Source organism: Nannobrachium achirus (genome assembly GCF_963921795.1).
Source record: "Nannobrachium achirus genome assembly, chromosome: 6".
Taxonomy (NCBI): Eukaryota; Metazoa; Chordata; class Actinopteri; order Myctophiformes; family Myctophidae; genus Nannobrachium; species Nannobrachium achirus.
In genome coordinates, this window is record NC_137815.1 from 50,694,731 (window position 1) to 50,721,472 (window position 26,742).

General features: G+C 42.9%; 1 protein-coding gene across 1 annotated transcript in view; it reads left to right on the forward strand.

Moving 5' to 3' along the window:
- Positions 1-26,742, forward strand: part of tfeb (transcription factor EB) — an 83,451-nt gene that overhangs the window by 18,206 nt on the left and 38,503 nt on the right. The window contains exon 2 of the mRNA XM_080727390.1: positions 16,624-16,718. The gene's annotated coding sequence lies outside the window, so the exon portion shown is untranslated. The remainder of the gene's footprint in view (positions 1-16,623; positions 16,719-26,742) is intronic.

Genomic DNA, 26,742 nt, shown 5'->3' on the forward strand with positions numbered 1-26,742 from the left:
TTTTTTTTTTTAATTAAGTTTATTAAATCTTCGGGTTCCTCGGGCATGGCAGGGAAGGGGGTACAAAGGGGTATTTTTTTGGCAGCATATGAGTTAACAAAAAGGATAATCAAAAATACCAGATGTACGAGCTCGCAGCTTGTACAATGCAAAACATGACACGGATGCTTTGCCAAAAGCAATGTAATTTTGTCTGTATGGTAGAGTATGTTAATACAATAAAATGTGTACAATCTGTATGGTAGAGTATGTTAATACATACAATCTGTATGGTAGAGTATGTTAATACAATATACTGTAACTTATACAATTGGGGTAGTTTGTATTTTGTCTGCCTGCTCTTCTATTGAGACATTTAGATCGTGTCAAAGGTCATGTCTCACCTAAACACAGGATCTGACACAAATTTTGACCTGATGGTCAAGATTCAATTTATCCCCTGAGCAAGCAGGGAGGCTCTATTAGCTCAATGGTAGAAGATGTCAGCAGGAAACCGGGTTCAAATCTGGGGTAGAAGAGGAAAGTTACATTTTGCAGCTTTAAGTAAAAGAAAAAGTATTCCTTCCAATTCTGGTAACGGCAATCTATTTTACGTTCTTGTTTGTTTGCAACTCTTTTTTCACCTATTATTATTAATATTATTATTATTATTATTATTAAGTGTGCCTGCCATGCAATGGCAAAACACTTGCAAATTTGGTGCGCTAATAACTGCCGCACAATTTACGCCACCGCCGCAATATATACATCAAAACGTGCGGCTCGGCCGGGAATGGTGTGCTATTACTTTTCTAAGAGAAAAGTTGTATCGTTTAATTGATATTAATTTATTAGTGAATTAATTTTACCCATTGACTTATAATGGGAATCGCAAAAACTCACATTCAATATTTTTTTTCTCGCAAACCATAGGGGCTACAGTTTCAAAACTTGGAGAGGAGATTTATAATGATATCAAGGATTAAATAAAAAATAATTTCGTCAGTTGGCCTCATGGTGGCGCTATAACAGTCCACTTTACCTTTCGGCCTGTAACTCTTGAACCGTGGGTCGGAAAATTAAAAATTTTCCCTGGATTCCTTGGGTCATGACGCATCTCCTCATATAGGCCACGCCCATTTGCGTCAGGATAGATTTTCCGCCATTTTGAATTTTCTTCAAAACACACTTTTTGCTCCTTTTCCTACATATTTTCTCCAAATGTCACAAAAATCGATACACACGATCTATGGACTCATGCGATAAACATATTTAAACGATATTTTGATAGTCCATACCGTTCTTCCGTAACAGGGTTCCAAAGTTAGCGGGAGGAGCCCGTTTTGTAAGAAGTAGCCATAAATCACAAACGAAACATCCAGTCCAGGGTTTCCTGCAGGAAAAAGTCTTGACCAGGGGGGGATCGAAATTTTTGATAATTAATTAATTATTTCGAGTAATTAATTCATTCACTTAATTTTTAATATTAATTCTTATTTTTGCCCTATAAAAACACATGAATGTGCCCATGATGACGGAAAACACAACTACATGCTATCATCCACATTTATTCAACATTGAATCTACAATAAAATATAATATAGCCTATGGATATAGTTATAAGAGTATCCTAATATTTAGGGACTTGTCTTTAATAGACAGAGACACAATGCGCACTGTGAGCTTGTAGATCAGCTATTTCCACTACTTCTTAAATAGGCCTATTTGTTTTCTAAGATAATTTCTTGGATCATTTTTTTTTTTTTTATTCGTGAAATTAGAAAAATAATCTACTTTTTTTATCATGAATGTTTAGCTTTTTTTGGGAGGGAATGTTTTTTGAAAATGTTTTGAAATAAGTTTGTAATTAAAAACGAAATGTAGGAAACCAAAAATGATGGGACCCAAAAAATGTGTCAACGACCCACAAATGGGTCCCGACCCAGGGTTTGGGAAACAGTGTTATACATCACAGATGATTTATTTAGTGGATTCTCCTGGCTGACTTTTTGCAATCTAGTCATCGTCAAATAAAAGGTTGATCCTTTTCACTTGTAACTGGAGCTCAGTTAGTCTGTTCTTGAGAGACTTTTTGTGACTAGTGTAGTCTCTGTAGGCAGAAAGAACAGAGGCATAACAGCGAAACGCTCCCAGGTCAAGGCATTAGCGTTAGCATGTAAATAGCGCATCATCGTCGAGTAAAATCAACAAGGATATAATTGATTATATAACGTCACGCATCGATGCAGACTAGCACACGACCGCGATGCAAGCGAATCAAAAACCGTAAGTCCACAGTCAATGGCTGTACAACTACAGACAGTACACCACACTACTGTAGGCTACAGCAACTTTGCAAGCTTTGCAACTTTAAGTTTGAGCGCCCTGCTCTGTGGCTCGCAGTGCAGTGGCTGGCTGGGCTCATTCTGAGCGCTGTCTGAGCGTTGATGTCGCATGCAAGAGAAGGGAGCGCTTGATTTGTTACAAAATAAAACCGACCAACTTCCCCATCCACTTTCAACACTATTGTACTGACTAAACGGGCGGAGCAGAGAATAAGAAATAAACGCTCCTCTTCTCACTGCTGCTCTGATGGCACGATTCACACAAATGACCAATTTGGATTCAAAACGGCAATTTTCGCCGAAAAGCCTACAAGTTTGCATGCCTGTATGGGGGTTAAACATGCAATTTCGCGATCGCGATCATGCCTAGTACACTGTTGGAGGTCCAAAAAGTTTTTTTTCAATTTTTTTTTTTTTTTTTTTTTTTTTTTTTAATTTTTAAATACCCTTGGGGGGGCGGGGGGGTTTTCTGGCCGGGCGGGGCGCCTGGCCTGTAAAGTGCTGCAGGAAACCCTGCAGTCAACACCAAATTTTAACCACAAGTGGGGGGCGCTATACTGAACATATACCCAAAAGCATTTCCACTTCGACATATAGGGGGCACCACAAACGCACAAAACGTGTTTTTCAGGGGGAACGACCCTCTCAAAATGAAACACAAACGATCTCGGGAGCGACGGGACAACGTAATCGCCTTGCGGAACTTGTGGGAGGAGCCTATTTCTTAAAAACAAGAAACCATATTGCTAATGCTAACACATGCTAATGCTAACAAATGCTAATGCTAACAAAGATGCTAATGTTAACACATACAAGGTTGCACACACTTAGCGAGCTGCAGGCACACTTAAAATTTCTTCAAAATTTTCTATTCTAGTTATTTATTTATTTTTTGCTGCAACCATGGTAACTGTGGGAAGAAGTAGATGGACAACATTTTTGCCAGAAAAAAGAAAGGGGGGCTTGTGTTGTTAGTGGCATGCATGCAAGTGCGTGTGTGTGTGTGTGTGTGTGTGTGTGTGTGTGTGTGTGTGTGTGTGTGTGTGTGTGTGTGTGTGTGTGTGTGTGTGTGTGTGTGTGTGTGTGTGTGTGTGTGTGTGTGTGTGTGTGTGTGTGTGTGTGTGTGTGTGTGTGCGTGCGTGCGTGTGTCTCTCCATAGTCCATTGTCAAAAAGAGTACAAGGCTGTCTTGGTCAGTGATCTCGCCTCCTACACAGGAGCCGCGTGATTGGCCAGACGCTGACAGGAACGCGGCTTTCCCGACCAATAGGCTCGGGGCCCCGGTAGAAGTCCCGCCCACCGGACCAAAATAACCCAGTAAATACACTGCTGGCACGACTGTTGCTGAAGGCTCTGTATACAAACAAGAAGGACTTGTTTTGGCCCCGTGGTGGAAAGTACATTTACTCCAGTAGTGCAGTGGTTCTCAAACATGTCAAGGACCCCCAAATTGATATGTACTTGGCTGTGGACCACCCCGCCATTTGCAAGGGGTTTGTGCAAGAAGGGTTTGTGCAGAAGAGAAGATTAGTGTAAAGAATATTTATTCAATTTGCTCACATTTTCAAGATTTTTCAAAAATGGCTTGTTTCGAGCTTGTGGATCTGCTACTTTTGATGCTTTTGTGTGATGCTGTAGTATGATCAAGTAGGGCGTTAATGTACGTAAAACACAAAAGGTCAAAATATGGAGGTAAGAGAAGTTTATGCCCTGAAAGCAACGATATGAGGGGAAAAAAAGTGTCTATTTCACTGGTTCTCAAATTGGGTTCCAGGGGGTCCCCAGCAAAATGATTTAATACATCATCACATTCATTTGAACCCCATCGTCTATTCTGTATGACAGTAAACCCTGTATTAGTATTGGGTTAACCCTAATCAGAGTACTTCTTCCAGCCACTGGTAAATAACCACACTGCTGGCTCTATGAGGAGTGGATCAGGCCACAGGCCCACTGTGTGTTGAAGGCCCTGTTATGTATACAGACAGACAAGGGAGGCTTGTCAGCTAGTGGACTGACTGCTACACAAACCATGCAGTAGCCAGTGTTGTCCTCTGTTGTGTTGACAACTGAGGCACAAGTGGCCTGGTGGCACTTTGATACAGAATGTGTGTGTGGATATTGAGAGACGTTGATAGGCAAGACAAGACAGTTGAATTTGTGCAGCACATTTCAACAACAAGGCCATTCAGTGAGCTTTACACAGAACATCAAGCAAAGGAAACACAATTATACGATGATACTAGGATACATAAAACAGACTAACAGATAACAGATTATAGGGCAGAAGAAAAATACAAAAAATAAAAGTAACTCAATCAAAGGCAGCATCAAACATAAATGTATTTGGTTGTGTTTTAAAAGAAATAAGAGTGGCAGAAGACCTGCTAGTTTTCTGGGTGTTTGTTCCAGGCATGTGGAGCGTTAAAAACTAAATGCTGCTTCCCCTTTCCCAGATGACCTGAGAGATCTGGGTGGTTCATGATAATTATATTGTACAAGATCAGAAATTTATTTTGGCGCTAAACCGTTCAAAGCTTTACAGACCTATAGTATATTGGTGGACATGGTGTGTCAAAGCCTTTGACACACAGGAAGCCCTAGGAGTGACATGCTCCACTTCCTTGGTATTAGTAAGTTAGGAGTTGAGCAGCAGTGCTCTGATCAAAATGTGTCTGGATGGACAGAGAGACGCAGGAATGGAGGCTTTTTACAAACAACTGTTGACTCAAAGAGAGAAATTTTGCTAGAATTGGATTGAACCCGTTCCCCAAAAAGCTAAGATTTTCATGAATAAAAATAATAAAATCAATGATTTTTCTAAGTAATTTCATTAATAAATCAAAGAAAGAAATTCCATATATTAGACTAAAAAATGTTTAAGAAGTAGTGAAAATAGCCGATCTACACGTTTGCATTTCTGTATTAGTGACAGTGAGACCCCCTGGGGGTGGACGATCCTAATTGATTTGTCAAAGGCTGGATGCTTGCATTGTCCGCGTCCACTCAATAAATGCAGTCACCATGATGGGAGAAGTATTGATTGAAATTGAATTATCTCCACTTGTATGCTGCAGTGCTGCTGCTGCTGCTCAAAGGGTTGCTGACTGCTTGATGTAAAATCGTCTCTGTGTGGTGGAAAGTAAAATTAATAATTACAGCATCACAGTAATTTGAACCCCATCGTCTATTCTGTATGACAGTAAAGTTCTCCCCATGTATGAGATTGGTGCTGGGGTCATTGCCATGTTTGCTTGTGGTGGACATGGAAATTTTTTGTCAAATTTCAAATCTTTGCCACCGACTGACCATAACCAAATGGGCCGTTCCAGAGTTACTTATTTGCCAAATACAATGTTTGACAACTACTAGTGGACTCAAAACAGTCATAAGTGGCATATAGTGTCATAGTAAGTAAATCAGTGTCATACATACAGTATTCTGAAGAGAACCTGGAGATTGACATTAAGTAACTGGGTCGGGTCTTATGATCAAAATAAGAACCTACAGTATGGTCTAAATAATGGTGTGTAAAACAGTAAATCTATGGTTTGCCACGGACAAGACCAAGTCTTTGCCACAGACACATTTGTCCGTGCATGTCCGGACATGTGGATGAGCCCAGGATTAGTGTGGTGGTGTTCTGCATCAGTCCACCACAGAGCTGACCACAGGTGCTTGTGTTTTTTCCCAGAGTTCTTCTTTTCTCTTTCCCTTCTCCTTTCACCGCTGATAAAACGGCATCATCACCAACCACATGATGATTGATTGCTCTCCTTCCACACTGTCATTATGATGACCTTGTGACCTTTCGTGAGACAGAAGAGAAGGAGGAAGTGTAGGATTATGGATTATTATGCTTTAATAAGTGCCTGCTGCTACCGGTTCCTTTTTTTATAAGAGCATTTAAGGTTGATATTATTATTACGCTGTCTAAATGTCTGTCATTATGTAATGATGACAAACCAAATGGTTAAAGCGTGCTACAGGTATGATAGAACAGTTATGAAGGAGCATTAGTGGTACCAGCAGAGGGTGCTACAGTGACCCTTTAAGAGCAGACAGGTGTGTCTATATGGGTGAGTGGTGTTGATAGGGTCGCTGTCCGGAGAGTGTAGCCAGCCAGCTTGGTGAATTGCTGGGGTCCTTATACTGTATGTCCCATCTGCCCTGACAGATTCGGGGAGGTGAGGTGAATCCTTCCCTGACATATTTGCTTGGCACCTTCTGATGTTCTCAGGCACACATGCTTCAACTTAAACACACAAAATGAATTAAATTATATTTATGCCCATGCCAGAAGCCCTTGCCAGCAAATCCGAGTGTATTCTATTCACGTAAAATCATAGAATATTATCCATCCATTATTTTGTAGTGTTAAAAGACGCACGTGGGTCTTCTAGCGTTGGCGAACTTATTGGCCTTGATAATCCAGTGCAGAGATATCGCCTGTAACAATCTCATAACTTCTGGCTGTACTTTACTTCAGTGATGTTGGGATCATTCACAGACTGAGGACAAGCGCCCTCTATGCTTCCATGCCCAAATAAGGATTTGATGAACACTCGCCGTGTCGGTGTGGACTGTGTGTAAAATGATGAACGCGTTCTTCATAGGCGTTAAAAAGAGTTAATGATGAGTACAGATGATGAAGACATGAATGCCGTAGTATTTAATTATGAACAAATTATATTTGATCTGATTTGTTGGAACACTTTGGCGCGAAGAATTAGATCAGATCGGTCCTGTACAGAATCAGACGCTGCCTGCTGAAGGCAGGGGGCTCTTCAGGAGCCCACCCCCTGTAGATAGGGCCATCCTGGTGGTGCCTGCTGCTTGGGTGGTGTCGGGAGGTGGTGGTGGGTGACCTGATCAAAGAGCATGATCTGAGACAAGGAAGAAGGAGGTGTTCTTTCAGCTCAACTGGTGTGATTGGAGCAGGACCAATGAGGTGATAGGTGAGAAACGCAATGAATGACAGTTAGCTCAGTCTCTCAGTTGAACCCTATAAACTTCCACACATCAAAGCCAGGGGGCTCGGGTCTGTAAAAATGCCCTCTCCAGCATGCCATTTACTACAGTGAAATAAATGCAAATGCCACCTAGATGCCAACTAGAGCAAGACCAATCTTCCAGTTTGGCCTATATTCATTATTTGACTTTTGTCATGACATCGGGATTTGGTATATCTGCACTTATGCAACCAAAGTGTCCCAATTCTCAACCAACGTGCTGTGACGTCCCTATCTGAGGTATCATGGCATCACATGTACATGACAATAGTAAGAAAAAAAAAGTAAATTGCAAACATGCATACTTTTTCCATTGAGTTCAAATCAATACTATCGAACAAAACTCTAAAATCGGACCCAAAAATCTGGTGTTGGTCTCTTGGGCTCCAATGATTTCCGTCATTGTCATAATACATTATTCCAGCAAAAAGGATTGTGCACCTCGATGCCAGATGTCCCTGGGACCTGCCATGCCAGTGCTAATGTGTTGTTGTGACACATTGTTATGTCTCGGAAAGTAGGCTTTGGTTTGGAGAAGTAGTTGTTTTGATCACATTTTGATAGATGACTCACACACACCAATGACAAGGCATGTTCCATGTCTAGAAAGGCATGTTGTAGAATAGATGATAGCATCTCTCTTCTGTTGTTTCATGTTGTAGAATACATGATACCATCTCTCTTCTGTTTTATTGTTGAGAGAAAGTCAAGCATGTTGTATAAATGCTATTATCTGTTTTTTTGGATATTTCTTTGTTTTGAGAAATATATATAAGTTTATATAAATTAATACCATTTTGGCATATGTAAAGATATGGACATCAAAGGATGACGCTGAAAAGTAACGATGTGGTAGGATTATACTTCTTCATAGTCCTTTGTCAACATGAAAAATTATAGTTGCCAGTGAGGCTTGTTTTTGACCTGTTTTGTATTTTTTTAATTTATTTGCATCTATATATTTTCTTTTTTTAACATGTTCAAATATAACGACTTTCATTCATATAAAAACCCACTATCTGAAACTATTTCAGATAGTGTCGGGTGTCGAGTGGAAACCTCATGTGTTCAAAACTTTTCAGGATTCAAAATCAGGATTAAAATTCTAAAATAGCAAAAGTAGCAGATCTACAAGCTTTGGGTTCGGCTACTTTTGAGATTAGAGGTTTCCGTCCCGACAGCAACAATATACCACAAAACATAATTTTATTTTGTATACATTTATTATTTTCCAAATCGAGTACAGTAGCTTGTCAATCATTAACATGAACCGCAGCGTCTCCCTATATTTGGCGATAATAGCCGATCTACAAGCTGAAAACGCACCCGCATTGCGACACGTTGTGATCTTGGGCGTGTGTTCTGTGATGCGTGTAGTGCATAAATAAATTGAGGGAAAGGTTGAAAGGTGACAGTGTCCTTAACATTTTCAGGTACCAACCTCACATCCCAATGCCTTTCTCCTGCTCCAGTTATTCTATTTTTTGCTATGCACCAGATTTCTATTCCATAAGGATCCAGGTCTACATGCAGGCATGACATTCCCCCCCCCCCCCCCCCCCCCAAAAAAAAAAAAGAAAATCACTTGGGTTATGAATGTCAAATCGCAGGGTATTTTCTTTTATGGTATTACAAATCCCTGTGACTTACTAAACGTCATGTCCAGGGGGTTTACTTTTACATCGTGTGACATACTATACTAATAGAATACTATAGGTCATGACATCATGTCCTCGTTCAGGGGTGTACTTGGACATCATGTGACATAGGCCTACTAGCGTTATGTCCAGGGGTGTACTCATGCTACAGAAACAGGAGATCAGCTCCTGACCTATGGGCCATATGGCGCGGGAGATGGGAGAAACCGTTGGTTCCCCGGGTTTGGACAAACCTCATATGTCCAAAACAGTCACTTTCCAGGATTCAAATCAAAAGTAGCAGATCGACAAGATTGTGGATCTACTACTTTTGATGCCTTTGTGTGACGCTGTAGTATGATCAAGTTGTAGAAAAACACAGTTGTGCTTTCTTTGACACCGAAAACACTGCTTTCCAAATAGAAAGGTTGTTTTTACCACTTACTCTAAAGCCCTACAAGCTCACAATGCATCACGATGTGACATATTGTGAGCTTGTGGATCTGCTACATCTTGATCTCATCTTGTAGATCAGACTCCTACAAATCTCAACAATGCAGTGGTCAGAAGAACTTTTCAGCAAGTAAGGAAATCTCTAATCTTTTCTTTACTTAAATAAGACAAGAGCAGTAAATACGTGACTAATAGAAGTTCAGATAACCTCCTATCATAAACTTCTTCAGCACAGTATCCACCTATTTTTGATTATTTTTTTATTAGACAAAAATGGAGAACAGTACAAGTATAGTCAATACAATTGAAATGTAGTACAGTACAAGTACAGTTAAACACCCTGCCTAAAAGGAACATCTCAAATAAGACCTTTTACGGTCTTTTTTACGTTGAAATTTAAGCATGAATTTACTGTAGATTATTAAACAGTATTCTGGGACCGTCAACGACGTTCGGGCTTACGATTACGTCACACTCGGCTCACAGCCGGAACTACCGCCCACCTTCTGCGCAATGCATGATGGGACGCTGGAAACTTGTGGATACAGTTGTGTTATTATCACCACATCTTATCATTATGTAAAGTGTGTACAGTACAGTATGTGGGAGGTGTTAGTGTATGTATTATTTAGTGTAGTGCAACACTTTACAATATACAGTGCGTGTTTGTATATCTGCCTTTAGTTCCTTTTGCAGTTGCAAAAAGGGATGTTGTATCATCCCTAGGGTCCTTTTCATTTGCCGGGTCAAAAAGAAGTGGGATGTGGGAGAGAGAGAGAGAGGGGCGGGAGAGAGAGAGAGAGAGAGAGAAATATAAGGGGAGAATTTACTGGTCCCCGAGGGAGTGGAATGGATTTATTTTTTGTTCATTCATCCAGTGGATAGCTGCTCAGATGGCACCGATAAGCACTATAGTAGTAGCCTTTCTAGTCTGTGCGTGAGTATGTGCATGTGTGTGTCCCTTTCTGAGTGTATATCCATGACCAGGGGCGTCACAAGGGGGGGAAAGTGGGACTGAGTTACTAGGTCCCAAGGTGGAGGGGCCTGGAATTACTTTAACTGCGCTGCGAGCTTGTAGATCTGCTATTTTTGAAAAGTCGTGAAAATGTGTGCAAATCTTTATATATGTATTTTTTAAACAAACATTTGTAACTAAAATGTTGCTTCTGGCCAAAATACATATCATTTTGGGGGTCCTTCACATGAAAAAGTTTGAGCACCACTGACATAGAAACATAGGTTTTTCAATAAACCTTAGGAGGATTTGAAACATTCAAGACAAATTTTCACGATTTATACAAAAAATTGCAGATATACAACCTCACTCAGTGCCGCGCTGTGAGCTTGTATATCTGCTATTTTTCAATAGTTAAAGTACCCAGGGCCCAGAATTTGGTGCGACACCCCTGTGTGTATCCTTTTCTGAGTGTCTATCCGTGGCTCTACATTAGGAAGCACGCTGGTGCTTCCAGGCTCGGTAAGGGAGTTCCACAAGAGCATGATGAGCGTGGTGGGCTTGGTTTGCTGCACACACAGGGACCCCCTTGTTCTGCCCCCGCTCCACGGCATCCAGGCTAATTTAGGGGAAGAGGAGGATGACGAGGAGAGAGAGAGAGGAGGAGGGACAAGAGGAGGAAAAGGAAAAGGACTTGGTGGCCGTGTTGCCAAATTTTGCGAGAGAAAGAGGCAACCAGGTCTATGAAAACACAAGCCCAAAAGAGGCGACTAATAGGCACTTTAAACCTACAGTATACTGTATGTGTCGGCTGTTAGCTGATCTACAAGCTTGTCGATATGCTATTTTCAAGAAATCATGAAAAAAACTTTAAAATATTTTTGAAACATTCTAACAAAACAAATCTTGTTTAGGGGGTCCCTGGGCACAACATATTTTCAGATGGGGGAGGGAGGGGGATCCGTGGACAAATACATGATTCATTTGGAGGGTATTTCACTGAAAATGTTTGAGAACCCCTGCAAAAAACACCACCCGCAACAACTACCAATATTTACAAGCAACCTTACAGAGTACAAGTCGCTTATAATAAGCAGACGTGGCAACGCTGGGCCGGCAGAGAGGAATACAGTGACTAAGAGACAGTCAGTCACCGTTACTGTTAGCCCCGCCCTCTTATGAAGATGGGCGGGGCTTCACGGCCAGTGATCAGGCTGTATGTGCACGCCACTAGTTGGACCGAGCTCCGCATGACAACACACACTGCTCTGTGAGCGTGTGATGGTATTTATGTGTGTGTGTGTGTGTGTGTGTAGTCTCTCTCTCTCTCTCCTTCTCACTGTCGTTCCGAACACCATGGAGTAAACGGAGATCGTTTTGGATTCAATATGTTGTCACTGAGGTCATTGGGTAAGAAGATATTATGCTGTCAGATCAGATGTATAATTTGTGTTTTCCGAATGCTGTCTCGTGTCGCAGTCTCGTGCTAAGGCTGCCCTCGCAACAGTTTTCTGCCACTGTTGGTTAGATAGTTTTCTGCTGAAGTGTTTTTTATGTATACAGACTGTGTGTGAGTAGTATAATGCTATTTACTGTATAACATATAATGGTATACTGTAGTTTAGCTCCTTCTAGTGCCAGAGTTTGTACAATGGGAGCACTGACACAAGATTCAACTGTCAAACAAACTATGTTGATGCAGGACCTGCAGCAGTGTGTGCTCTAACATGGTGTTTTAGTATTAAACACATTGGACTTCAGTCTGTTGGGACATAAATGCTCTGCTGCATGTGTGAGTTCCACAGCTGGCAGATGGCAGAATGTCAACATACAGTAAGGATGTTGAGCAGAGCTGCTGAAGCGTGGCTGTGTTGTTCGACATCCTCACCTGGCTGTACTGTACACAGCAGTGCTTCTCAAACTTTTCCATGTCAAGGACCCCCAAATGTATATGTATTTGGCTGTGGACTCCCATCTGAAAATGTTTTGTGGCAGGGACCCACAGAAGAGAAGACTTAAGTAAAAACCAAATCTAAATGATTCAAAAATATCCAAACATGTTTGATATTTTTTCTAAATGATTCAAAAATATCCAAACATGTTTGATATTTTTCAAATATTTTCAAAATAGTAGATGCTGTTTTTGAATAACCAACATATACATGGATAAAGTGGTTATTATTTCAAATGATTGTGATGCTTTATTAACCACTTCCGGTACCACCCGGAACCTCACCAAGGACCCCTGGGGGTACCCGGACCCCACTTTGAGAACAAATACTGTACACGTGTTGTACTGTATGTGTTAGTGCAGTGACCCCTAACATGTGGACCACAAGGATACTGCAAGTTTAACTCTCACCCCCTTATAGTAGGGGCGGCAGTGGCTTAGGGGTAGAGAAACCGTCATTAGAACACAGAGGGTTCCCGAAAGGTTCCCAGTTTGATCCTGGGCTCCCTCAGAGTTAGAGCAAGACTCTGAACCCCTAGTTGCTCCCGGTGAGCAGGTTGGTGCCTTGCATGGTTTCCTCTACCATCAGTGTATGAATGTGTGTGTATAAATGCACCATTTACCATTTATTTACCATTTATAGTCCCACTAAAATAAGCGTTTATTTGACTGAATCTATAAGGGGTCAATCTTTACATTATCCGAGTTAAATCAACACTTAGGGCCCTATATATTCTTTGCACGCCACCTTACCCCTTATGCCCAAGACATGTTTTACTATTTTGACATTTCTTTTTTAAATAGTTCAAATATCCGTTAATATTTTCACTTAGGCCTAGAGCGGAGCCCTGGGGGACTCCATTCTTGTATGAAAAACAACTTACAGTATATGTCATTTCCCCTGGCTGTGGTTGGAGGAAGTTGCTTCATGCCCGACATCGCCAGGAGTTTCGAAAGCTGATAGGAGTGGAAGTATTGCATTTATGTTGACAATTGGGAGTGTTTTCATCTGACTTCCTCCTCCAACTGTTGTTGTCTGTTTCGGTATTGTATTGTCTGATAACCTAGTGGTGTTTGTCTTTTTCCTCATCATTTCTGCCTTCCAGTAGAGCCATACCTCCTAGACCCATATATCAGGCTTCAGCAGGGGGGTTGGAGACCCTTGGTGGTCCTCAGAGATACTGCAGGGGTGGCTGCCAAATCTTTGTGTGATAGGGACTTCATTTTTTATTGTTTTACATTAACCACTTGAACCCTCGCATCCTTATTCTGGGGGTAACATTAGCAGATAATTTGCAGATCTACAAGCTTGGCTAGATTGGTATACTTGGCAGACCAAGTATACCGAGCCAAAGATCAAGTTCACAAAGTATTCAAAGGGTTCAAGTCTGAAAAGTGACAACACACATGAATTAACACTAATCCAATATTTAGTGTGTGTGTGTGTGTGTGTGTGTGTGTGGGGGGGGGGGTGGGGGGGGTCCCTGGGGGGGGTCCATGGGGGGGTTGTCCCTGTTTCATCTCTCTCAGTTAACTTTGAAACATTTTGAAGACCCCTGGTCTGGCCGCCAGCACTTTTTTGACGACGACAGTATCCGCAACTATGGAGCCTATATTATGTCACGGACCACTTTCAACATGTCTTCCACATGTCATTATACTGTAGGTGAAGATTTCCAATATCTACAATGTCACCTTCACAATGCATCGCATCGCTTGTAGATTGGCTAGTTTTCATAACACCATTTTTTTTTTACCAATTCTAGAGGGTTTAAGTGGTACCGGATATGCAGCTTGGCAAATAAAAGGTGAATTGATCTCAGTGCATGATGGAGTAGTACGATATCACGATCAATTAAATCTCCATGATACGATTATCGTGAGTGTTTTTTATCAAGAAATATCGCTTATCGTCCCATCCCTACCCCCCAGTACTAAATACTGGTCAAACCATGGGTAGTTGGAAGTCTCTCCAAAGGTCGAGACCCCCATGGGCCAGTGGGGGACGTACTGTGTTGGCACTAAGACCCTGGGCAGCAGCTCAGCGCTGGCCGGTTGGTTGGCAGGATTATCGTAGATAGACATGTTTTGGTGGAGCTATAATTAAACCTGTGTTGACATCTGGTCTGATGCAACAACAGCACAATGAGACGACGCTGTGACATTTATTAGCAGTGTCTGTCAGTGTGTCCTGAAATTAAGGCAACAGGTTGGGGAAGTCAGCGGAAAGCAGTTGACCTCTGCTGTGTGTGAAGGGGGGTGTCCAGTGACTGCTGCTGTGTGTGTGTGAAGGGGTGTCCAGACCAGTTACTAAGGGCAGCGTAGATTCCGCTGATTCACCCGTTTTTACTTCGCTCTATCTGTTGCAAAACGCAGCTTCCTCTCCTCCAGGGATACACAGCATGTTGTAATTACAGTACATTAGCCACTCTGGATTTGCTCCACAACGCAAAGCATACAGTATAGCAGTGAATGCAGTTCCATTTGAATGCTGAATCCTGTTACATAATAAGTTACTCGAAGAATATTGCCTCTCGTCACGGCAGGAATGCGCAGTGCACACATGCGCGCACACACACACACACACACACACACACACACACACACACACACACACACACACACACACACACACACACACACACACACACACACTCTCGTGATGCTGGTCTGTTGCATCTCATGGTTCCACTATGGAAAGTATTTTTCTCTGTGTGAGTGGTGCACACCTGGTTCTAGATGCACACACCTGTAACTGGCTGCTGTTATGTGATGCTAGCCTAGCATCCTTAATGAAACTCACCTGCACCTGCTAACCTAAAGCCTCAATGAACCAAAAAACGTGCATGTTAGGTTACATCGTTTCCCTGGTGGGGGTGGGGTTTTGTATTTGTGAGGTTAGGGTTAAGGTTAGATTTAGGCATAGTGTTTGTGAGGTTAGGGTTAGGTTTAGGCATAGTGTTTGTGAGGTTAGGGTTAGGTTTAGGCATAGTGTTTGTGAGGTTAGGGTTAGGTTTAGGCATATCACCACATCCACCTGGGCAAAACACCAAAGAAAGAGGGAGTCCCTATTGGTACATACAGTGTTCCTGCCCGTTGCCAAGTTACAGGCCTTACAGCTGGAGTTGGTCCCCAGGCTCTGCACGGAGGCTGCTCACTGCTCCTAAGTTGGACGGTCGGTCAGAAACCACTTATCCACTTATTCTTTTTGCTGTTTTTACTACTTCATACTTGATCATACTACAGCGTCACACAAGTATCAAAAGCAGAAGATCTACAAGCTTGTAGATCTACAAACCTTATTCAAGAACAAGCACCAACGGCTGCCTTTGCAGTTTAGGCTCAGAGAACCGAAATGGGAGGATTGTGTTTTAATTGTTCTCGAAAATAAAGTCAAAGTGTATAACATATAAACAAAAACATGCTGTGATGTGAAGCTACTATTATTGCTCATTACAACTATTCAACACATTCAGCACACTTATATGTTGTTCTTGATATTATAATGTTTAGATTGATGACATGTTCTTAGTTTACCTATGATCCTAGATTACTATTTCTATGCTTTTAATTCCGACCATAGGTCGCAGTTTGGTATGTGAACGGTCACAGCTTGACCGTATCTCTGTCTTTAACGCTTGACACTGTGGTTCCCCTGACACATCACTGCCGTGACATCACAGGTGACATCATAGTGATGTCAGATACTCAGAGCAGGGATCTCCATATATGGGCATAAAAACAGGTGACATCACATTGATGTCAGCTACTCAGAGCAGGGATCTCCTTATATGGGCATAAAAGGGATTCTGTGATGTCAGCTACTCAGAGCAGGGATCTCCCTATATGGGCATAAAATGGATTCATGGCCAAGACAGATGACCAAGACAGATAAAGGGCGAGGTCACTTTTCGCCCTTAGGTGTCTTACTGGTTTATTACCCCGTGTGTACCTTGCTTATTGTAAATATCTCTGGATTTAGCCTGGCGTTGCTCATACTAATTCCTCACTGCGTATTGGATATTAGTCTGGACTCGCGAGCAGAATTTAAAAAATGGCACTGGACACGATTGGTTAGACCAGACCAAAGCCGGGCCCTCATTGGTCCCCCAAATTTTGGGGGGAGAGGAAATGGATTCACAATTGAGCGGGGCCAGACCCATATTTGCCAGGTTTTTTGACCAGGCGGATATGTCTGGTTCCAGGCTACTCTGGATTAAGAGCATCTGCTAAATGCCTGAATTGTAATGTTACTAAACACGTTTCTTTCTTTCCCTCCCTCCTTCCCACAGATTGGCATCCGTCCTTCTCATCTGGAAGACGAGACATGTAGCTAGCGGTGCAAGCAGCCCTTACTTCGATTTGTGAACCCTTTCTTCTAAAACAGGTAATTCTCGTGTGTGTGTGTGTGTGTGTGTGTGTGTGTGTGTGTGTGTGTGTGTGTGTGTGTGTGTGTGTGTGTGTGTGTGTGTGTGTGTGTGTGTGTGTGTGTGTGTGTGTGTGTGTGTGTGTGTGTGTGTGTGTGTGTGTGTGTGTGCCTGAGCGTGACAAGGTCTGTGTGTCACCTACTGTACGGCCACCTATGACCATCGAAAAGAAAGTCAGTTTTTCCAGGATTCTGTGGTGACTTAATTCCCTGTATGATGTGCTGGTGGGTGACTAACGGTATGCCATCCCACCATGCGTCCACAGTACACACACACACACACACACACACACACACACACACACACACACACACACACACACACACACACACACACAGGCACAGACCATGCGCCTACACATACTGCGCTGCGTTACTCCCAAACTGCAAGTACATTCCCAACGCAAGCCTGTCGCTTCTAATTACAGTAGAGTCTGGATGGGAACAGATGAGTGGATCAGTGCTTCTCCTCTGTATCCAGAACCCAGTCTGCAAATCATTTGTGCCACCCCCCTCACCCACCACCATACGAGAAGCTATATGGTTGTTAAAAGATTTTCAAATGTATTACATTTTCTACATGTTTTGGGGGGGAAAAAAACTAAGGTTTAAAATGGGTTTAAAATGGGTAGGGCTGTCACGATTATGGCATTTTACATGACGATTAATTGTCACGCAAATAATTGCGATTAACGATTTAATTGTGTTTTTGTCGTTGACAATTACATGTCTGTTTGGCTTGTAGGCTTTGAAGTTTCACATGGCAGATATGACACATAACCTAAATATACAAAGAAAAGAAGGACATATTTGACAACTTTACACTTTAAAAAGAACATGGGAAGGACCCCCGGGGGTCCCCAGGCCCCACTTTGAAGTCTACCGTGTTCTCACTGGGAGGCAGACCAGACGTCGTATACCTTACACAGTGTATGTCTCAGTGTGTTCTGTCCCCTGGGAGGACAGACATACAGCTGTTGATGTGCGTGAGACTAAAGAGGAAGGTGGTGAGGTGCACCTCATAGTTGCCGTGCCAGCCTAGTCATACGATCCGTGTCGAGCCCCCTCTCCTTGGCGCGCAGAGCGTGTGTCATGGCTGCTGCCGTGCGAGTTACTGATGCATCATGGGGACAATTTACTGCTTCATGTTTAAAAAAAAAAAGTTTTACTGTTCAGCCTGATTCAGCCTTGGCTGCATGTCGAGGCCAAGTCTGATGTCTCTTGCACTGGAAAAGCAAACAAAGTACATAATTATTCGTCATTGTCGGGCAGAAACCTTGTATCTCCAAGTTTCAAATGTGTATGTTTTTTTTCTCTGCTTTATCATGCCAGACTGTCGCACAAAACTAGTGAAAATAGCAGATCTACAAGCACACAACGCCTCGTGGTGCGAGGCGTTGTGTGCTTGTAGATCGGCTATTTTCACTATTTTAAATCATTTTCTAAAATGGTAAATATCAAACGAACAGTTTTGGACATACAAGGTTTCCACCCGACAACGACGCTGCAGTAGCTCTCACACCTTTTCATGTCAAGGACCTCCACGATTGATTTGGTGGTGGACCCCCACGTGAAAACGTTTTGTGCCAGGGACCCCCAGAAAAGATTTGTGTTAAAAATCTAAATTATTCAAAAAAAGATTTTCAGAAATTGCAGATGTACACGCTTGTAGATCTGCTATTTTTTTAATACATGTTATATGTAAAAATAAAGTTGTTCACTTGAAATGATTGAGATGCTGTATTAACTGCTTTTAACCCTTTAAGTGCCTATCCCGAACATGTTCGGGATATTAGGGATCAAAAACAATTTTTTATTTGCTATTTTACTTACCCCGAGCTGCTTGGAGCAACGTGGGTGGTCCCGGCTCGCCCAGCGCTCACCAACGAGAGACGCTAGATGCTCCGACGATTTATTCCATTGAAAATGGTTTAAAATAAAGTTTAGACCCCCCCCAATGTTCACCGAATGTTCATTGTAGGCGGCGCGACGTATTCCAGGGTGCCTATCCCGAACATGTCCGGGATATTTAATAAAATGAATTATTTTATCGGAGGCCTCAACGAAGCCCCGGTCTAGACGTCCATCCTTGGCCGGGACTCAGACTCGGCCATCCACGGGCCGTATTCGCGCTAACGGCCAAATCGCGCCGCCCACTCCAATAATAAATCACATCTTTAGACAGGATTTTCTCCGGATTGTGTCCCCAGACCCAAAGAGAAAGTTTTTTGCGGCTGAAATAGCTTTAGATCGGGCTTCTAAATGGGTTAGCATTTTGGCTACGTGTCAGCTAGCTTCCTCCTCTCGACACCCATAGCTTTGACTGGAGTGAAAACACAAGCCAGTTGGGAGAGGGTCGACGAAAGCTATAAAGAAGGTCTATGGAGAATTTTCTGGCACTCTAGCACCCCTTGTGGCCGGATGGCACTGTATGAGTCCCCTCCTCAAGGATCACTTTGAGAACCAATGATTTACTGCATTTTGTGTCCTCCGCATGAAGAACTAGTTTATTATGTTCACGTTAATGCATGCAACGCTTGCACTAGCATGCACGCGCACACACACACACACACACGCACACGCACGCACGCACGCACACACACACATACACACACATACACACAAATGAAAATCCGGGGCTTGGGGGCGAGAACAGGATGTTCCTGAAAAGGGGAACAGAAAGTAGGGGGGTTATTTTTGTCATTTGTCCGGCAGAGGTGTCACTGCCGGAAAAGGGTGTGTGTGTGTGTCTGTGCGTGCGTGCGTGCGCGGCCGTGTGTGTATACATCAGCGTGCACAACATACGTGTGTGCACTGCACACATGCACCTTGGAGTATTGGTGTGCATAAAACTCATCCCATATTTAGCCGGTTGATGTTGGCTGTTAAAGAGACATGCCAGACATTGCACTGCAGCTTCTGTCTATAAATACACTCTTACAAATTAACACCAAGCCTCTGAGCTCTGGTGTCATGTCGCCTCCCCCTGTGTGTGTGTACTGTGTGTGTGTGTGTGTGTGTGTGTGTGTGTGTGTGTGTGTGTGTGTGTGTGTGTGTGTGTGTGTGTGTGTGTGTGTGTGTGTGTGTGTGTGTGTGTGTGTGTTCGTGTGTGAATGTTTCCGTGTACTTCTTCATGTTTACCTGTCTTGTGTTCTGCACGCCTTTAATTTAATACACAATATTCTGGGTTTTCATTTACAACAAAACAAATTAAACACACCACTTTTATTGAGAGAATAACTAGTTAAAGGATAACTTTGTTTTTTTACAACAAGGGTTCATATTTAGAGAAAAGAAAAGATGTTTTCATTTACTTCTTTCTATCGTTTTTGTGATTTCAACGATTTTGATTTGCATGCATGCCCCCAGGTTGGGGGCATGCATGCAGGTGGCTAAATATGTATTTTTAGACACAATAAGCCCATTGCCAATATCTAAAATATGAACCCTTGTTGTAAAAAAACAAAGTTGTCCTTTAAAGGTTAAAAACTAAGAAAAGAAAAACTAAAAAAAAGGTAGAAAAAGGGGTATTTTAATTGGGTGGGGAAAGTGAGTCTGGAAAGGTGGGTTTTGAGGGAGGCTTTGAACAGGTCAATGGTAAGGGCGGTTTTGATGTGAGGTGGGAGAGTGTTCCAAAGGGAGGTGGGCTGTCACCCCAGGGGCGTTTCTTTGTCCTGGGGATGTCCAGGAGGTGGGGGCGTTGTGTCTGACAAGGTCAGAGAGGTAGCGGGAGCCTGGTTGTTGAGGGCCTTGTAGGTGATGAGCAGTGTTTTGAAATCTACTCTGGGATTGATTTAATTGGGAGTTAGTGAAGGTCGTGGAGGACTGGGTGGGGTGATGTGGTCTCTGGATCGGGTTCTGGTGAGAATGATGATGACGGTGATTTGATGGCAGACTCCATTAGAAAGTGCACTTGTTTCCATAGCCAACGGTTCTATTGCATGCTTTTATAAGTGCTATAATTGCGACTGTCAGGTCGCAGTTACTATCAAAACCTCCCCCGGCTGTCAGTCAATCTGTCTGTCTGTCTGTCTGTCTGTCTGTCACGTCACACGTCACACTTTTACCCTACTCATATCTCCGCCACCGTTGATGGCTTCATTGTTTGTGTTTGAACAGGAGATTTGGGTCTTTCCTTTGATGTGCTTGACCCCAAACAATGTCAGAATCTGGGGAAGGCTTTGATGTCTCATAAATAGCCATAATATGAAAGTTTTGGCTGGGAATGAGTTTAATGTCATGTAGCTTTTGTGTCGGATATCGTCTCTGTCGGGTGGAAACCTCATATGTCCAAAACATTCGAAAACAGCAAAAGTAGCAGATCCGCCCAAAGCTCGAACCGCGTCGCTTTGGGCGGCGTTTCAAGCTTGCAGATCTGCTACTTTTGCAGCTTTTTGTGTGACGTTGTTGTATGATCAAGTAGGGGGCACTAATTTATGGAGAAAAGATATGATAGATATGAGGTTTCTGATACTGTCCGTGTGCGTGTGTGTGTGACAAATCAGTGGCACAATCCAGAGCTATAACCCCTGACCCGTTCCCCCCACCGCTCTGTGTTAACGCCCACTTTAGCTGGTTTAGGGTTTGAAGTTGGAGGGCCTGTGACATCACAGGCGCTGGGAGCCACAATGGCCGCAGTGTGCTCCCCCCCTGCGTCACAGATGCCTGCTCAGCCCAGTGGATGCCAGGCAACTGGGAAAGGAAGGAACCGTGTGGGCAGAGAGAGCCCGAGCACAGCAGCTTACAGCCACTACTGCAGTGGCGTCAGTTCAGTTAAAGCTAAGGTATGGCAACATGACTGGTGTCTTGCACGCGCGCAAGACACCAGTCATGTTGCCATACCTTAGCAACAGACATGATACATTTATTTTAAGAAGTACGTTCTATTTTTCCCCCCGTTTCTACGGTTTCTTGGGCTGGATATGGCAGCCTGGAATGGTTGTTCAAGCAGCTAAACTTGGCATGTTAGTAAACGTGCCACAATTAACAATAATGCATTGCACCTGTGCAGCTGACCTGCGGAACCTGGGAATATACCATGTTGTCAAGATGGGGACAATACAAGTGTGGAGAATATAATTATAATTATAATACCTTGTTGACGTGTTCAATTTTGCATTTGTAGTTATTTTACTGTAAATTGAACAACATCATAACCAGCACAGATAGACAAAGAGACATTCATGGATTTATATTTAAAAGTAACTTTTATTTCCCCCCCCAGGGTATGGCAGTTTACTCAACTCGTTGTAGAATTTGCCGTATTTCTGGGTATCTTGGGTGTGGAATTCGGTTTCGGCCCTTAGGCCATCATCAGTGTTACTGAACACTGATGATGGCCTAAGAGCCGAAACGCATCTGTCCTCCTGACTACTGCTGCTGCTGTTCCACTATTAAAAAAGATTCTTAATGAAAACGTGAGTGCGGGTTGCTTCTCTTCAGCTGCATACCCCTGCCATACCCAATTGACAACCCTGTACTACTGCCCGGTAGCAGTGAGTGTGTCACCGTAACGACGTGGAAATGATGATACCCTATCTCTCTCTCTTCCTTCATGTGGGCGAGTGTGCTTTAATGAGCTGTCTCAGCAGCAGGAAGTAGAGTAGCGTCACTTTTAGCACGTGTTTGGATCTGAGTCACAATTGGACACAAATGGCCCGTTACAATTATTACATAATTGCCCAATCACGGCGTTTTCGGAAATAGTGGAAATGGCAGATATGATCGGCTGTACCCACTATTCATGTTTTTTAAGGGATATATTTCATGTGTTTTTTCATTTATTAAAAAAGAAACAAAAAAAATATTTGGAAAATTAAAACAATTAAATCACACCGAGTATGAAGTGAGTGGTGCCTTTGAGTAGTTCATTTCATTAAGCTGTATATGAATTCTTGTGTTGTCAATTTTTTTAAAGGCTGCATACATACATGTCCGCTTACATTAGTACACCATCCACATACATACATACAGTACATACATACACACTCATCATTAATTGCAATTGTTTGAATGACAATCAATCGTCAAGTAAAATGTCATAATCGTGTCAGCCCTACCGCTGGTGGGTCCTTTTCTTGTCACTGGCTATTTTCACAATATTTACCTATGGAACCGAGTCAACTAAATGTAATGCCTCAACTGAACTCCTACAATTCCAAGTGTTTGTCAGGGCGGGGGGTCCCAAGTTCAACTATGATTGCGACCGTCAGGTCGCACTTACTATCAAAACCTCCACCGCCCGCCTGTCCGTCAGTCCGTCCGTCTGTCTGTCACGTCACACTTTTGCCCTACTCATATCTCCGCCACCGTTGCCCCGATCCATGCCAAATTTTGCACACATACTCCTTGCCTGCTAAATCACAACCTCCACCCATCAATTCACACATCACCCTCTTCTAGCGCCACCATGAGGCCGATTCTTGCAAAACACATTTTTGGACACAGCTCCTACAATTTTTGCACTAAAATCACGCTAATCGGTACACAGTATGTCTACACTCATGTCATCAACATGGATCTGTCCCATATAGCGCCACCTTCAGGCCGATTCTTTTAAACACATTTTTGGACACTGCTCCTACCCATTTTGCCCTAAAATCACGCAAATCGGTACACAGTATGTCTACACTCATGTCATCACCATGGATGTGTCTCATATAGCGCCACCATCAGGCCGATTTTTTAAAACACATTTTTGGACACTACTCCTACACATTTTACCCTAAAATCACGCAAATCGGTACACAGTCTGTCTACACTCATGTCATCAACATGGATCTGTTCCATATAGCGCCACCTTCAGGCGGATTTTTTAAAACACATTTTTGGACACTACTCCTTCATATTTGGCCCTAAAATCACACAAATCGCTCACGCACATCGGTAGTTCGGTACACAGTATGTCTACACTCATCTCATCAACACAACCATTTCACAGCTAAACCATTTCACAGCTAAACCCCACATTCTCTGGGCCAACCAAAGCTATACATTGCCCACACACGTCCCCCTACACCCAGGAACCAATGCCACTTACAGCCCTCTTTGTGTATACATGTGACATGACGGACGCTTATCTCCCGATTAGGGAGTCTTACTGGTTATTTTGGGGGGTCGCGGCCTGAAAAGTTTGGGAACCTTGACCTACAGTTACAACCTTTTTTGTTGTTGTTGAACATACATGTTTAGGGGTGCCCAAAAATGGTCCATGCTCTAATGCCTGACAGCGTGTCACAGGTTCGAATCCCGATCCCGATGACCTTTGCTGTGTGTCACTCCCTGTCTCTCTCTCCCTGTTTCCTGTCTCTCGCTACTACAATAAAGACAGAAAAGGCAAAAAGAATATCTTAATAATTTTTGTAATAATACATCATGTTTGCAATATGATAGTACGATGCAATGGCATGCTATAGGATGCACAAGGACAGCATCCAGGTGTGGCCTCGGGTTCAAAGCCATGTGTTTCTCTGTCCGTGTCCGCCGGTACGCTGGACTGAAGAGCCGGCTGTGACCAATAGCAGAGTTCCTCTTGTCCCTGCATGTGGCTGGCATTCTCACCCTGTCCATTGAGTTTGGAGATGTAATCACCCCATTAGTCAGCCTCTATAAATACCCTGCACACATTCCTACACTGTGTGGGACGTACTCCTCTGTGCATATATATACTGTACATATATCCAGTGGTGTAAAGTAACTCAGTACTTTTACTAAGTACTGTACTACTGTACAGTACAGTCTACAGTTTTGAGGTATTTGTACTTTACTTGAGTATTTCCAAATTCCAATACTTTTACTTCTACTCCACTACTATCTTGGATCCAAATACACTACATTTATTTGAAAACTATAGTTACTAGTTACTTTGCTGATATATATAATATGTTAAAACATACATAAACCACTTTAGCCCGATTTTATACCTTGGCTATTTGAAAATAGCCGAAAATGTTAGTACTTTTTCCACCACCGCACATCTATATATATATCTATGTTTCCTGTCAGCCTACTGTCCTTTCAATAATAAAGGCTTAAATGGCCCCAAAATAAATCTATATAAGTAAATGTAACCAAATCAACTCCATTTGTACACTCGGTTACACACCTGCAACGGTCCATGTCCAATAATTTAGGTGGGGGACCCCCCCTGAAACCACCTCAAGGACCCCTGGGAGATCCCACCCAGTCCCAGACCCACTTTTAAGAACAACTGCACCAGTGTAATCGGTACCGCTTTTGCAATGACACTACTATACTGTAGCTCCTTTTTTTTTTGCTTAAGACTTAAGAGCACAAATGGCCAATCGGCCATGTTGTGGAGTCAGCTTCTTCCCCGCGAAGTCAAAGAGACCTCTGCTTAGTCTGCTTAGTCCGTTGTGTGTATCTGTTTGTGTTGTTTGGTTGTGTGTGTATGTGTGTGTGTGTGTGTGTGTAGGCCAGCCCTCTCGGGCACAAAGCCGGGCTGTGTGTGTGTGTGTGTGTGTGTGTGTGTGTGTGTGTGTGTGTGTGTGTGTGTGTGTGTGTGTGCGTGTGCGTGTGCGTGTGTGTGTGTGTGCGTGCGTGCGCGCCTGCCTCCTCGGGAGAATGAAATGTACACGTCGGACAACAGGCTGCTTCAGTCCTTCTCAATAGGAGCTGTACTTCTTATTGTACCTCATGCACAATGAGCTCTTCTCTCTCTCTCTCCCTTTCTCTCTCTCTGTCTCTCTCTCTCCCTCGTGTGTGCGTGCGTGCGCTCCTTCTCTCTCTTTAGGGCCGTATATGGACAGTGTGTGTGAAGAGAGGCAGAATCTCTTGGTCGTGATTGGGTGATTAGAAAGGCCCTGATGTCTCTGTCTCTGTCGCGGGGCCTGGAGTGTCCGTGTGTGTCCGTGTGTGTCTGTGTGTGTCCGTGTGTGTGTGTGTGTGTGGTCGTGCCTTCCAGTGCAACGCGGCACGTTGGTTGATACCGGCTCAGAATCAACAGATTAGAGTTGAGCCCTAAGCACTGGTTCCCAGCACATTTTTGGGTGTTGCTCTCCATTCCGAATTGTCGCCACTCCGAAATTGACTTCATATTGTCGGAGTGGCGACACTTCCATAGAGGTTAAGTTTAGGGTAAGGGTTAGAGATAGGGTTAGTGTCGGAATGTCGGAGACATGTCGGAGTGGCGGGGTGTAACCCACATTTTTATGGGTCCCCTAATTTTTGGTTTCCTATATTTAGTTTTTAATTGTTATTATTTCAAAACATTTTCAAAAAACATTCTCCAAACATTTTCATGAATGAAAAAGAAATTCAATGCTTTTTTTCCAGCAATTTCATGAAGAAATCATTGCAAAATCAAAGAAATTACAGAAATTAGAAATCTAATGTCTAAGAAGTAGTGAAAATAGCTGGTCTACAAGCTTCGCGTCGCATTGTGAGCTTGCAGATCTGCTGTTTTCACTAGCTTGGGTCCCGTGCAAACGTTTAATCTCTCTTTTGGGTCGCAAGCTAAAATGTTTGGGAACCACTGGCGTAGAGGGCCGTGGGGAATTCTCTGAATTCTCCGGAATTCTCCGCAGTTCAGGCCAAAGGTGGTACTGCAGCGGAAAATGCTCTGAGAGCCATTCAAAAATGAGAGGCTCTCTATTCAGGAGTGGTAATTTAGCCTCAAACCTTTTGAAAAACGTTTTTGGGACATAAACAATATGATACTTTTTAAATGCATGGTGTATCACCTTTAACTAGTGAAAACAGCCGATCTAAATCTACTGTTTTCACTAGTTTTGTGTGACAGCGAAGACGTACACATTTGAAACTTGGAAATACGAGGTTTCTGCCCGACAGTGACGATATATATATATATATATATATATATATACCGTATATCGTCTCTGTCGGGTGGAAACCTCATACTGTATTTCAAACTGTTACTTTTCAGGATTCTAATTGAAAAGTAGCAGTTCTACAAGCTCAAAACAAGCCTGTGGATCTGCAACTTTCTTCTTTTTAAGATATTTTG